The sequence below is a fragment of the Cebus imitator genome, unplaced genomic scaffold (genome assembly GCF_001604975.1).
Source record: "Cebus imitator isolate Cc_AM_T3 unplaced genomic scaffold, Cebus_imitator-1.0 Scaffold61, whole genome shotgun sequence".
Taxonomy (NCBI): Eukaryota; Metazoa; Chordata; class Mammalia; order Primates; family Cebidae; genus Cebus; species Cebus imitator.
Window position 1 is genome coordinate 8,029,892 of NW_016107376.1, and position 15,488 is coordinate 8,045,379.

Genomic DNA, 15,488 nt, shown 5'->3' on the forward strand with positions numbered 1-15,488 from the left:
AAAAAAAAAAAAAAAAAGGAAAATACCAAGCAGTTGACAAGGATGTGGAGAAACCTGAACCTGACACGTTGCTGGTGGGAACACAAAATGGTGCAGCTGCTATATAAAACAGCTGGCAGCTCCTCAACAGGTGAATCCCAGAATTACCATATGACCTGGAATTCTACTTTCAGGTACAGACCCAAAAGAAGTGACAACAGGTGTTCAAACAAAAACTTGTATACAACTGTTCATAGCAGTACTAGTCACAATAGCCAAAAGTGGAAACAACCCAACGTCATTCGTCTGAATGGGAAACAGAAGGCAATCCGTTCACACACGGAACACTATTCAGCCATTAAAAGGAGTGAAGCACTGATACACGCCGCCACATGGACGGACCTTGAAAACATTGTGCTAAGTCAAAGAAGCCAGACACAGAGGCCAGATTTTAAGATTCCATGTGCACAAACACACAGAAGGGGCAGCCTACAGAGACAGAAGGAGACCAGTGTCGCCAGGGGTTGGGAGAGGGGAATGGGAACCGTCAGCTTAATGGGTTCCCTTTTGGAGAGATGAAAGAGTTCTGGAACTCAGTGGTGATGGCTACATAACTTTGGGAATGGAAGGCACTTCATGCCACTGACTTGTGCACTTTAAAGGGATAAATTTTATGTTCTATGTATTTGACTATAATAAAAAAGATAAGCAGCATCATGTCTTCACAGTGGTAGAGTCTCTGGCAATACTTTGTCTGAAGATACACGTTCACGAAGAGCTATCCCATCCCTGTTGGACAAGGCAAATGCTCTTCCCTACAGTCCTTCCCTGCCAACCCTGAATGCACAGATTATAAACCCAGCACCAACTTTTCTTTTTTCTTTTTTTGAGACAGAGTCTCACACTTGTTGCCCAACCTGGAGTGCAATGTCATGATCTCGGTTCACCGCAACCTCCGCCTCCCGGGTTCAAGCGATTCTCCTGCCTCAGCCTCCTGAGTAGCTGGGATTACAGGCATGCCACCACATCTGGCCAAGTTTTGTATTTTTAGTAGAGACGGGATTTCTCCATGTTGGTCAGGCTCGTCTTGAACTCTTGGCCTCAGGTGATCCGCCAGCCCCGGCCTCCCAGAATGCTGGGATTACAGGTGTGAGCCACCGCACCCGGCTCCCAGAAAGAACTTTCTTAAAATACTCTCAGGTTTCAAGATGAAGGCTACCAGTCTAGAAAGGAAACAATTACGGAGAGGGACAGCTTCACTAAGGTTCCACAGACAGACACTGTTGGCCGTGATGCCACTGGCTGGACACAACCCGTGCAGAGGGCCGTGCCTCTGTGAACAGAGGCTTTCCGATGGTGGCCAGGAGACCCCTCAGCATGAAGTGGGGATGGCTGCTATCTATCGGGGCAGAGTTGCAAGGCCATCTTCTTAGAGCACATAGGCAGCTGTGAAGCCACCAAGTGCAAAGGAAAGTGAAATGCAACGCTGCCCTTTACCAGCAAAGCAAAGAGCTCGGGTTCTGGGATGCTCCTAGGATTCCCCCTGCAGCTCCCGAATGGCCTCTGTGCCACTGGCAGTCCCACAACACTGCAGATAAGATGCACCTGAACTTCTAGTTCTAGAGGTTCCCCTGTTCTCAGCTCTGCTCCACCCAAGCCCTTCCTCTCTCCCACTTCAGGTGTCAAGGCTCCACTCCTGTAGTTATCTGAGATGATCTTCAGAATCAACACACCGTGCCAACTCGGGGCTCCTTGGGTGTCTGAGAACTTTGGAACCAAGGCCAGGTATGTCTTCAGCTGCCAATGAAGGCTTACTTGATCTGGTTTTAATCAGTTTCCTATAGCTGTTATCTAGAAATGCTTGTATATTGCAGTCACTGCTCTGCGCGCTGTAGGTGGTCAGTCTACAAATATTCCTGAACGAATTCATGGGCAAATCCCCCATCCCCAGCAATCTCAGATGCAAACACGCTCAAACTTTCCTAAAACATCGCTCATCTTTCCAGCTTTTGCTCCACTATCACTCGAATTTTGGATTTCTGATTTCTAGTAACAGAGAAAATGCATTACTTTTAAATCATCAGCATCTAAAATTCTCAAGGAAAGCTCATGGGAAGTGCTGTTACCAAGGAATATAATCCAGTTGCTTTAAAATGGCTATTACTAGTCTAGACAAGAAAACACACAAGATTCCATACATACACTGTCAACTTTGGCAAGAAAGATTTTAGACAACTTTCATCCTTCCCACCCAATCCCAAGTCAATAGGGCATTTGTTTGCGTTTCCATATTGGCTCCACGAACGAAAATACCTCCTCCACCTAGAAAAACAATCAGTAACATTCAGACACGGAACTTGGAGGGCAAACTTTTTAGTGCATGCACTTTTGTGTAGTTTTTTTTTTTTTTTTTTAAATAATGTAGAAAAGTATTTTTAATGACGTTTTCTCCTGAGCATTTCCCTCAAGTTTCCACGTATACCTGGTTTGGCCTTCCGCTACCTTTCAGAAACACAGATTAAAAAAAAAAAAAAAAGTTCTCCATTAAAACTGGAGCCAGAAAGAAACTTCTCCCTACAGATCTGAATGTTTTACTGTGTTTAGGGTGGAAAAAGTCACACACAGTCATTTTCCTTGACTCACTTTAAGTTTTCTGCTCTGCACCCACTAGGTTCTGGTAAAGAGTTAAAAGTTTTCTGAGGTTAGTTCCTGCGGTTAAGGAAAACAACAAGACACCAAACAACTAGATGCTTAAATTTAGACTCCGTAAAACAATACTGGGAAACTTTCAAAGACTTGGAGAAATACTGGGGTTTATTTTATTGTCTTTTGTTCAATTTCATCACGGGCCACATTTTCTCCTCTATTTTATTCCCTTCCGCCGCGCTGGGCTGGGCAGACCCTGCACAGCCCCGCAGGATTCCAGGACGTGCGGGCCCGGGTGGAACAGGTGGCTCCACCCGCCGCGTCGGACCCGCACCCTCTCCCGGAGGCCGCATGGGGGTCCCGCGGCGCAAGGGGGTCCCGGGTTGGGAGGCGGGCGGTGGGGACCGCGGAGACGCTCTGCGCCCAAGGCTGGGAAACCCGCCTCCACCCCTGCGCACCCCGGACAGCCCCAGACTCGGAACCCAGCGCGTTCCCTTCCGCGCCCCGACCCCGAGGTCCCCGAGGAGGCAGCGACGCCCGGAGGTCGGGGGTCCGGCAGCGGGTGGCCTCTGCTGCGGCGCCGGGCTCCCCCTGTCGGGGCGGAGAGCGCGCAAGGCAGGGTCCGGTGCCCCTCTCTGCCCGACCCGCCGGCGTCCCAGCCAGACTCCAGCGACGCCACCGCCGCCAGGACGCCGTCCCGTCGCTCCCGCCCTGCCCGGGGTCCTAGGGCGGCACTCACCTCGCGGGAGCCCCCTGCCCGGGGACTCAGGTGTCCACGCTGCCCGCGACCCGGAGCCCTCACGCCGCCTCCAGTCTGCCCGCAAGCCCTGCAGACTGTGCCGGGCCGTCCCGCCGCGCGCTCCACGGCACGCCGCGCGCGCCCGCCGCCGGGACTCGTGCTCCTTAGGCACGCACGGCTCGCGCCCGCGGCGCTTAAAGGGCCAGGCCCCGCCACGCAGGCCGCCCCCCGGCCCCTCCCAGGGGCCCTCGGTCAAGCTGTGAAGTTCGAGTTGGGGAATATCAGCGTGAAAATCTCCAACTTTATCCCCGAGCGACCCACGCGGAGAAAAGCAATAGGGATGTACGACGGAAGCTTGCAAAAAATGGAACATTAATTTAATTTTTCCTGAGACAGGGTCTTGCTCTGTCGCCCAGGCTAGATTGCACGTGGTGTGATCGCGGCTCACTGCATGCAACCTCCACCTCCCGAACTCAAGTGATCCTCCCATCTCAGTCTCCCGAGTAGCTGGTATCACAGGTGCACCGCCACCACACACAGCTAATTTTTAAATATTTTGTAGAGATTGGGGGAGGTCTCATTATATTGCCCAGGCTGGTCTCGAACTCCTGGCGTCAAGGTCAAGTGACCCTCTCACCTCAGCCTCCCAAAGTGCTAGGATTACAGGCCTAAGCCACTGCACGTGGCCTTTAATTTTTTCTTTTTTATTATCATCAGCTTTGAAAGGCTATTTTATACGTAATAACACTGATGCAATTTATTGCATTCCTGTACCCTCAGACACAGCATTTAACGTGCATACACTACATACATTATTTCATTTAATCCTTAAAATGGTTTTCTGGTTTTTTAGCCCCATTTTACAGAGGAGGAAAGCTGAGGTTCAGACAGTTGAAGAAAGTCATGGGAAAATTTTTGACCCCACAGCTCCTTGCATTTTCTTCTTCAGGTTATCACCATGGAAATATCTCCCAAGGTTAATAGCTGGTTGTGGAAGGCTTTTGTAAGTTGGTGGAAGTTGATGGTACCAGGTTTAACTCGGTAGGCAGGGAGAAAGCAAGGGTTATGGGGTTGTATTAATTGTAGGGTTTTTTGTATACTCAAATGGCAAATGTTATAACAACCTAGATTCCCAGAATGTTTGTGTTGATTCCCATTTTATAGAAAACTAAGAACGGAAGTGGTTGCACAGGATGAATCACCGGCAGCACTCAGGGTTGAGCCCAATGCCTTTGTCCTGAGGTCATTTCTCTGCCCTTCCCAGAAAGAGATACCTGATGAAAGGGAAGAAAACTTTTCCTCTAATAACACATTGGCCTCACCTAACTCCCTGCATCTTTAATTAATGTTTACAAAGCACTTTAATCTACCCAAAATGCTACTTAATTGGGTCAGTATTATTATCCTCTCCTGAACAATATCCAGGAGACAGTCAACTCTGACAGCCCTTAATCCTCACTGAATAATGAACCTAAGCTTTCTGGTTATGTTCTTTTTTTTTTTCCCCTTCTTACATTTTTGTCCATGTTGTGTTAAATATGAATGCATGTATCATGAAGTGACAGAATAAATGGTAATATTAAACACCTATCTATAGGAGGGAGATAATATAGCAGACACTGTCTTTAAGGAATTTATTTTATTTTTTGAGACATGTTCTTGTTCTGTTGCCCAGGCTAGAGTGCAGCGGCAAGACTGTAGCTCACGGCAGCCTCCAACTCCTGGGCTCAAGTGATTCTCTTGCCTCAGCCTCCCAAGCTGGGCCTACAGGCATGAACCACCATGCCTGGCTAATTTTTTATTTTATTTTTTGTAGAGACAGGGTCTCATTCTCACGGTAGTCTCAAACCTCCAGGCTCAAGCAATCCTCTCATCTGGGCTGCCCAAAGTGTTGGGTTAAAAGGCATGAGCCACTGCGCTCGGCCCTTTAAGGAATTCAGATCAAGGGAAAAAAAAATTTTTTGATAAATGCTTCCCAGAATTATTTTTATTATTATCCTTCTTGCTTGGTTAAACTTTTACGGCATCTTTTCTTACAGGTGAAAAAGAAACGAGAAGGAAGATATTGAAGAATGATGGGATTAGAAAGGAAAAAGGGGAAAAGAAAAAGGCAGAAAAATAGGAGCAGGAAATAAACAAGGAAGAAAATGAGACTGAGAAGGCTTCAACCGACAGGCAGTTAGGGATGGAGGCTGGCCCCTGCTAGCACATCCTAAGTCTTTGTGGGAATTACTGTCAGGTGGCCCTCCTATAGGCTAGTGCAGGCCTGGCCAGGGAGCTAGCCCAGGCTGGCCTCCTGCCTTGAAGCTCCTGCCCCGATGCACCCATGGCCTAGGCACCTTTGTGACAACTGAACACAAAAAGGGACCAAACAGTGAGAAAGGACACTGAAGCCAGGTCAGAGGAGAAGAAATGGTTACAGGGGGAATTTAAATACGGTTATTTGGCTGGGCGCCGTGGCTCACGCCTGTAATCCCATCACTTTGGGAGGCCGAGGCAAGCAGATCATCTGAGATCAGGAGTTTGAGACCAGCCTGGCCAATATGGCAAAACCCCATCTTTACTAAAAATGCAAACATTAGCTGAACGTGGTGGGCATGCCTGTAATTTCAACCACTTGGGAGGCTGAGCTAGGAGAGTTGCTTGAACCCAGGAATTGTAGGTTGCAGTGAGTCGAGATTGTGCCACTGCACTCTAGCCTGGGTAACAGGGTCTGTCTCAAAAAAACTGAAAAAAGATAGTTATTTATGAAAGTACTTAGATAATGTCCAAAGGAAAATAAATGAACAAAGAAATATCTAGAGGGTCTTTGTATTGTTACAGTTTTAAAACCTACGAAATTAAAAAAATTTCACTGTAAAGTCACTTGACTTCTTCATAAATGTTTTCTGAGGCTGGTCTTTGCTAAGAAAACCCTAATAACACATGACCCCCAAATATTAAATAAATATTAATGAAATTTATATAACTTAAAAATTTTTAAATAAGCGATGTATTTTTATGTTATAAAGGAAGTATATTACTGTATAAAATTGACTTCAGAAACTGTAATATATGTCATGACCACTAGAGGGAGGCAGACAGGAAAGGAGAAAGAAAATTTCATAACTTTTCTTTACTAAAAAAACAACAGCAGTTTGGATCCGACAGGGGATATGTAAAAGACATGATTTATTACCTTAAGCTGTTTATCTTTTTTGAGCTTCAGTTCCTCATCTGTATAACAAGGCCGTTAACACCTACCCTATAAGGCTAAAAGTATTTTAAAGTGTATCTAAACAAATTGAACAAATAATAGGTGAGAAAAGTTAACAAAATTAGAAAAAGAAAGAAAAATATGGGAAATTGACCTATTTATTATTGAAACCTAGTCTATGGCTATACTGATGAAACGTATCAGAATGGAACAATATAACCCAGGAAAAGGTAGTGTAGACTTTCATATGTGATAAAAGGGTCATCAAAAATAAATGAAAAAGAGAGATGGGATGTCAGTAAGTAGAGGTAAGAAACATAGTAATTTGAAAAGATAGTCAAGTTAAGCCCTTACATGTCATTATATGCTGAAAGATGTTACAGCTACATTAAATAATTTTAGGGTCCAGTGTGGTGTCTCATGCCTGTAATTCCAGCACTTTGGCAGTCTGAGGCAGGAGGATTGCTTGAGCCCAGGAGTTCGAGACCAGCTTGAGCAACATAATGAGATCTTTCTGTCTCGACAAAAAAAAAAATATAAAAATTAACCAGGTATGGTAGTGCACATGCGTAGTCCCAGCAGCTCAGAAGGCTGAAGTGGGAGGATCACCTGAGCCTGGGGGTGAGGTCCAGGCTGCAGTGAGCTGTGATCGTGCCACTGCTCTCCAGGTTGGGGGCAGAGAGACCCTGTGTCAAAAAGACAAAAAATAAAATTTAAAATTAAGGGAAAATTTAGGTAAATATTTATGTGATCTCAAGGTGGGGAAAGAAAAGAAATGATCAAGAAGGAAATGACCATTAGACTAAATTGCATAAAATTTAAAAAATTCTGGTAACTAAAAATATTGCAAACAGAAGCCTAAAAGACAAAAAAAAAAAAAAATTGGAAACTACAAACCTCTGCATAACAAATCCAAGAGTTAATTGTATCTTTAGGACTACACACAAATTGATAAGAAAACCCTAATAATTCTGTGGGAAAATTTCCTCAAAGAGAAAATTAAAGTGCTTAGTAATCAGCTATGTGTATATCTGTGTGTGTATTATATTTTAAAGTGTTTAGACTAACTTGTAATTTCAAAAATAAAAATGTTAAATAATACACAATATTTTCACCTAAAATTAGAAAATATAATTTAGATTCTAATATTTAGTGCTGGCAGGAGTGCAAAGAAATGGGCAATTTTATTTATTTATTTATTTATTTAGCAATGGAGTCTCGCTGTGTTGCCCAGGCTGGAGTGCAGTAGCACCATCTCAGTTCACTGCAACCTCCACCTCCCTGGTTCAAGCGATTCTCCTGTCTCAGCCTCCCAAGTAATTGGGACTACAGATGCACACCATCATGCCCGGCTAATTGTTTCTATTTTTAGTAGAGACGAGGGTTTCACCCTGTTGGCCAGGCTGGTCTTGAACTCCTGATCTCAAGTGGTCTACCATCTTGGCCTCCTTAAGTGCTAGGATTGCAGGTGTGAGACACCGTGCCTGGCCAATGGATAATTTAAAATACAATTAGTGGGAACATAAGTTGATGTAACTTTACTGAAAAGCAATTTTGTAAAATATTTAAAGACCTGTAAACCTTTATATGTTTTGACCCTGTAGTTCCATATTTAGGGCTTCAATGGAAATAATGAGAAATAATCACAAAGATTTATGCATGAAGAGATATATAATCTAATCATATATACAATCTCATCACATATACATGATCCCAACATATATAATCCCATCACATATAATCCTATCATACACAATCTAATCATATACAATCCGATCTAATATAACCCAATCATATGTGACCCCATCACATATAATCCCATCATATATAATCTAATCTTAAATAATCTGATCATATATAATCTCATCACATATAATCCCATCATATAAGATCTCATCATACATAATCCCATCATATATGACCCCATCATATAGAATCTCATCATAAATAATTTGATTATATATAATCTCATCCTATATATAATCTGATCCTATATAATCTCAGCATACATAATCTCATAATATATAATCTAATGATATATAATCTCATCACATATAACCTCCTGATATGTATCATCATATATATAACCTCATCATACACATAATCCTATCATATATAATCTCATATATATATAATCTCATCACATATAACCTCCTGATATATATCATCATATATATAACCTCATCATACACATAATCTCATCTCATATATAATCTCATATATATATAATCTCATCACACACAATCCAATCATATGTAATCTCATCATATATACATAATCTCATGTTGTATATGTGAATGAAAATGTCTTGAGAGGAGATTGAGAGATAGGCAGAGAGTGCAACAATGACTTGCTGGTAACTACTTAGGAAACTGGTAAAAGGTTTCCTAAAGAAGGGACTGAAACCAAATCAACTGTTAACACCAAAACTGAAATTTAGCAAAATAAGTAAATAAATAACTGTTTACTCCCTAGCACAGCCCTCAGGAAGATTTATTAATGATAATACACACTGCATATCAATTAGCCGGGCATGGTGGCATGCACCTGTAGTCCCAGCTACTTAGCGGGCTGAGGTGGGAGAATCGCTTGAGCCTTGGAGGTCGAGGCTGCAGTGAGCTGTGTTTGTGCTGCTGCACGCTAGCCTGGGCGACAGACTGATACCCTTCTCAACAACAAAAAGCAAACCCTCTTGCCCTTGAATATGTTAAAGAAATAGGAGTGAGTGTTCCAGATGCTGCTATTATAACTACTTAAGGCATTTTATTGTGATGTTAAATAAAACAGTGGCCTCAAGAAGTTGGAGACCATAGAGATGCTTGAATTATATATTCATGTACATGGCCGGGCACGGTGGCTCACACCTGTTAATTTGAAAGGCCAAGGTGGGCCAGATCACTTGAGGTCAAGAGTTCAAGACCAGCCTGGCCAACATGGTGAAACCCCATCTTTATGAAAATACAAAAATTACTTGGGCATGGTGGTTGGCGCCTGTAATCCCAGCTATTTGGGAGGCTGAGGCAGGAGAAATCACTTGAATCTGGGAGGCAGAGGCTGCAGTAAGCCAAGATCGTGCCACTGCACTCCAATCTGGGCAATAGAGTGAGACTCAGTCTCAAAATAAATAAATAAACAAACAAATAAATAAAATTCCCATACATGCCATCGACCTGTGGCATTAGGTGCTTCATCTTCATATATGTTAGAGAACTCATGGGGTAAACATGTTTACTACTAAATGCTGGGTCCTCACCTTCCCTTTGGGCTTATCACCGTCTGTCTCAGGCCCCTAGCCCTCTTCTTTAAGCTCTTTAAAAGGCCTAGACACTCTCTTTCTTACATTTCAGGTGTATACATAATAACACCTTATATCTTTATACCATTTCACAGCCTACAAAACTGATTCTCACAGGTTCAATTCTTGCGACAGTCTTGGAAGGTGTGATTCGCATTGCACAGAGGAAGAAACTGAGGCTGAAAAGGATTCAGCGTTTTGCTGTCTCACTCACGTAGTAAGTGGCAGAGTATTTGTTCCAGGTCTACTGCTGTCTGCCTTTCACCAGGGCTGCCATTCGTGAGTTTCTGGTTGCCTGGTGGAGCAGTACCTTTCCCATGAATTTGCTCTCTGTAAAGCCAATTAAGGGACTTGTGCTCATATTGTTGACAGTTTTCAAGGTCATTAAATTAGTACTGAGGAAAAGCACAACCTTTATGAGAGCTTAAGGAATCATAACATGAGCAATGTGGAAATCTCATTAGGAATGTGGAAATTTCACCTTATTAAACACTCATCTAAGTAGAGAGAACTGATAGATATGAAGAGGGAGGGGAACAGGGAGAATAATAAAAAAGTGGAAGCTGCGTTTCCTAGCAAAAGGCTGAAAACTTCATACAAATCCATTAAGATTTTGATGGAAGGCATAAAAATCTTTCTCAAGAGTCCATAAAGAATTACTAAATGCCAAATACAAAATGCTATTATATACTTATGAAAAGATTTGGTGCTTCCATATACCAATTAAACCCCAAACAGAATAATGTCATGAGTACAGCAGACATAGATTAAAGCATCATCTCTGCCGGAGACAGACAGAAACTACATCCACACAAAACTCAGGAGCCACAAGGAGATCACGCGACGGGAGTCATACTACACAGACATCCTCATTTTGCACATCGTCATGTCGCCCTTCAGTCTTCTTTGGAGGCCTTTAGCCAGCACTGTCAGGAGTGACCAAGAGCGAAGTCAAGGCTGTGCAGGTGAAAGGCAGATCTGGCCACAGGACACAGGCTGCTCCTCGCTCTGACTCCCTCAGGCAGAGCAGATGGGCCATCCTCATAAACTGCGTGTTATGCTGGGGGAATAATTATTCTCAGTATGGTTTTTCCATATGCCCATTTTCAAGTAACTATGTGAGGAAAGCAGGGATAATTGATAGACAATTCCATAATAGGTTTCAACTTTGTCTTTCATCAGCCAGTTTTCCAAGTCTACTAAAAATAACAAAATTAACTCTAATTTTCATTGACTTTCTGTTCTCCTTCCTCTCCTGGGAAGATGAGCTTATGAGCTCCAAAGAGGAAAAGGCCTGGTTAGATTCAGCAATTGAACAGGCTAAGCAATTAAGATCTGACGCTAGCACACAATATGATATACAGGCAAGAAGTCATCTAATTTCATAAATGGATTGATGGAATGAAGGCATTCTAGCTCACATTACATTAACAGTTGTTTTAAGAAAACACAAATGTTTGAAGTGTTTCTAAAAGGGCAAAATAATTCATTTCATAAATGCATTTACTAAAAGGTAACTTTCAATAGTGAGCTCCTTTGGCACATTAAGAAAATTCAGGGGCTGGGCGTGGTGGCTCATGCCTATAATCTCAGTATTTCGGAGGCCAAGGCAGGCCGATCACCTGAGGTCAGTAGTTTGAGACCAGCCTGACCAACATGGAGAAACCCCATCTCTACTAAAAATACAAAATTAACCAAGCATGGTGGCCCATGCCTGTAATCCCAGCTACTCGGGAGGCTGAGGCAGAATTGCTTGAACCTGGGAGGCGGAGATTGCGGTGAGCCGAGATCTCACCATTGCACTCCAGACTGGACAGCAAGAATGAAACTCCATCTCAAAAAAATAAAAATACAATAAAATAAAATTCAGGTTACGGCTAAGTGCATTGGCTCATGTCTGTAATCCTAGCACTTTGGAAGCCAAGGCAGGTGAATCACCTGAGGTTAGGAGTTTGAGACCAGCCTGGCCAACATAGTAAAACCCTGTCTCTACTAAATACTAAAAATATGAAAACTAGCTGGGCATGGTGGTGGACACCTGTAATCCCAGCTACTTGGGAGGCTGAGGCAGGAGAATCGCTTGAACCCAGGAGGTAGAGGTTGCAGTGAGTCAAGATTGCACCATTGTACTCCAGCCTGGGCGACAAGAGTGAAACTCTGAAAAAAAAGAAAAAGAAAAAGAAAAAAAAAGAAAATTCAGGTTATGTACAACTTTGAAGGAATGCTTCTTTCTGTTATTTAAGATTAGCTATAATCTGTAGCTCTAGGCTGGGTGTGGTGGTTCATGCCTGTAATCCCACCTATTGGGGGGCCAAGGTGGGAGGATGACTTGAACCCAGGAGTTCACGACCAGCCCGGAAAATGTGGCAAAACCCTGTCTCTACGAAAAATACAAAAAAATTAATTGGGCGTGGTGGTCCACATCTGTAGTCCCAGCTACTTGGAAGGCTGAGGTGGGAGGATCACTTGAGCCCAGGAGGTTGAGGTTGCAGTGAGCTGTGGTCACACCACTGCACTCCAGCCTGAGGGTCAGAGTGAGACCCTGTCTCAACAACAACAACAAAAAGATAGCTGGGTGCAATGACTCACACTTGTAATCCCAGCACTTTGTGAGGCCAAGGCGAGTGGATCACGAGATCAGGAGATCGGTTTCCTTTTCTACATATCTTCACCAGCATTTGTTCCTGCCTATCTTTTGGGTAAAAGCCATTTAAACTAGGGTGAGACCATCCTGGCCAACATGGTGAAACCCCGTCTCCACCAAAATACAAAAAATTAGCCGGGCATGGTGGCACGCACTTGTAGTCCCAGCTACTCAGGAGGCTGAGGCAGGAGAATCGCTTGAACCTGGGAGGTGGAGGTTGCAGTGAGCCAAGATGGCGCCACTGCACTTCAGCCTGGCAACAGAGCAAGACTGTCTCAAAAAGAAAAAAAAAAAAAAGATTAGCTATAATCTGTAGCTCTGGATCTAGAGTATTTTCAAGCTTGGGTCTCAAAATATAACATTTTATATTCTACCTTCAGAAGGAGAAACTGAAGACCCAGGAGAACCCGGAAAAGGTCATGGTTCCTGACCCCAGTCTGTAGCTTTCTTCAATGAAAGACTTTTCCAGGCCAGGTGTGGTGGTTCATGCCTGTAATTCCAGCACTTCAGGAGGCTGAGGCAGGAGGATCATTTGAAGCCAGGAGGTTGTGAGCAACCTGGGCAATATATTGAGATGAAGTCTTTACAGAAAGTTAAATCAGCTGGGCACAGTGGCTAATACCTGTAATCGCAGCTACTCGGGAGGCTGAGGCAAGAGAATTGCTTCAACCCAGGAGGCAGAGGTTGCAGTGTGCCAAGATTGTGCCACTGCACTCCAGCCTGGGCGACAGAGTGAGACTCCTCAAGAAACACAGAACAAAACAAGACAGTGCTGGAATAACACACTATGATTTTTTGTTAGCAAAATAGTTTTCAGAAAATTATATGAAAAAAAGCCATTAACAGAGGATCTGGGGAAAAAAGGAATATTTAAATCTATTTTGCAAATATATAGGCTTCCTTTTCTTGCCCACTGAAGAGATGTCATACGGTGGCATTGGTCAGGTATCTTTAAATAAGTGAAAAAGTATCTGGTAACTGAAACAGGAGGATGGGCATGCGCCAGGGTAGTGTGACATTTCAGCACCAGCCTGACCACCCTTCCTGGGGGCTGATCACTATCCGTGGACAGCATTGTGTGCTATCTCGAAGGCCTTCCATTTCACCTGGGCTTGCAGCAGCTACTCTGGAGAAGGAGCCTTCTTGGCAGCATTTCCAGATGGTTTTGTGATGACCCAGTTCTCACAATAAAAGCCACACTGGGAGAGAACAGACAATAAGCGGGCGAAGGGGGAAGCCCAGGTTCCTTAAATCCTGCTAGAGCAGCTTCCGAATTTCAGAGAGGGGCAGCACAGTGACCTGTCCTTCACCCCAAGGTTTGGTTTGTTGGTTAGCACGTTTGAGAAGGAAAGAGGGCAGTGTGTGATGCTTGAATCGTGGGAGGCTCAGCGTGGAAATTTCTGATGCTGCTCAGATTAAGGCTCTGAAGTCAATTACTGCTGATGAGAGGCTGTTGCATTCTCTCTTTTTTTCTTCATTAGTGGAAAAGGACCAGGAGGCTTGGCATATGTGAATTTCAGGGACACGCTGCGGCTGTAATAATGACTCTGTTCCTTTGTTGCTAGTAAGTGGGAAAGTAGGAATTGAGGCCCAGTTTCTAGGTGTTGGGCTGCCTGAGAAAGCCCTCACAGTTAGGTCCTACTCAAAAACGCTCAATGGCTCCCCAGATTCAGCCTCTCCAGTGCTACATTCTCCTACTTGGCCCCCAAATTACCGCCGCCCTCTAGTCCCTTGCTGTTTCTCTTGCTTCGATATTTGCATTTCTGCTGTTTCCGGAACACTCCCTGTGCTTCCCAGCACCAGGTCTTTGCTTGGGCTGTTCTCATCCTGCCCTGGTAAAAATCTGGCTGGTCCTTGAAGCTCAGCTTTCACTTCACTTTTTTTCGTGAAGATTTCAAGTATCCCCAACCATTTCCCATGCCTCTTTCTTTAAAAAAAAATTATTTTAAAGACAGGGACTCATTCTGTCACCCAGACTGGAGTGCAGTGGTGTGATCATATCTCACTGGGGCCTTGACCTCCTGGGCTCAAATGAACCTCCAGCTTCAGCCTCTTGAGTAGCTGGGAGGACAAGTGCTGGGGAAAATGTTGAAGTGCGCAGGGCTGTCGGGACCTAGGGGCATGGCTGGTGGCCAGTCCACCCTGTTGAGATGAGCAGCGCTGGGGACTTGGGGGTGGGGGCAGCGGATAGCACTGGCTAGAGTGGACGTTTCTCTGGGCAGTCCCCAGTTCTCCAGCTCTAATAGATGTACTTCTTGCCTATTTTTAGGAATTTCCAGAAAAGGAGGTCCTCACTCTGTTCTTGTATGGGGAATGGGAGAGAGCCTGGGTTAGCGAAGGGTACATCTGGGAAACTCTTTTTTTTGGGAGGTCCCTGATGTGAAGAAGGCATCCAGGGTGGCAGCTCTGTCCTGGTTCTGGAGGCGTCGGGCAGGAAAAGGAGGAAGGGACACTGCAGCTTGCTGCGGCCACCGAGGGCAGGTGATTGAAAGTAACCTTTCTGGTCTCTGAGAAAAGCCCAGTGATGAGGGTAGTGGGTGAGGAAAGGGGTGGGGTGTTCCCAGGGGCTGGGGGAGAGGTCTTCTATTATTTCAGCACCCAGGGCTGAACTCTGTGGTTCCCAGAATCAGGGTATAAATCACGTGGCTGGGGAAGCTCCCAGAATCAGGCTGTAAAGTCACATAGCCAGGGAAGGAGGGGCTGGAAGACCCTGTGCCGCATCAGAGTGATGTGGCTGTATGAATACCTCCCATGTGTGGGGAGAACCAGGAGGGTCCTGCACAGACCCTGGCCACAGGCCACTGTTTCAGGCAGGTGCCCACCCCAGGTGAAGTCTCCTGTACAGGCGCCTGGAGGGCTGTCTGCATCACACATCCTGCCATGGCTGCCACTGCGGCTTCCTCCACCCCTGGGATCCAGCCAGGAGAGGAACAAGGACTTCGGTCTAGATCGCTGTGGGGGTGTCATATTTCCCTTTAATTCTGAGCTG

General features: G+C 44.7%; 1 protein-coding gene across 3 annotated transcripts in view; it reads right to left on the minus strand.

The window, feature by feature from the left end:
• PROSER2 (proline and serine rich 2) overlaps positions 1 to 15,488 on the minus strand; it is a 103,571-nt gene that overhangs the window by 42,928 nt on the left and 45,155 nt on the right. Inside the window, exon 1 of one of the 3 annotated variants that reach the window (XM_017529873.2) lies at positions 3,365 to 3,496. The exons of the other annotated variants lie outside the window; for them this stretch is intronic. The gene's annotated coding sequence lies outside the window, so the exon portion shown is untranslated. Of the gene's footprint in view, positions 1 to 3,364; positions 3,497 to 15,488 lie in introns of those variants that run through there. 3 annotated transcript variants of the gene reach the window in all.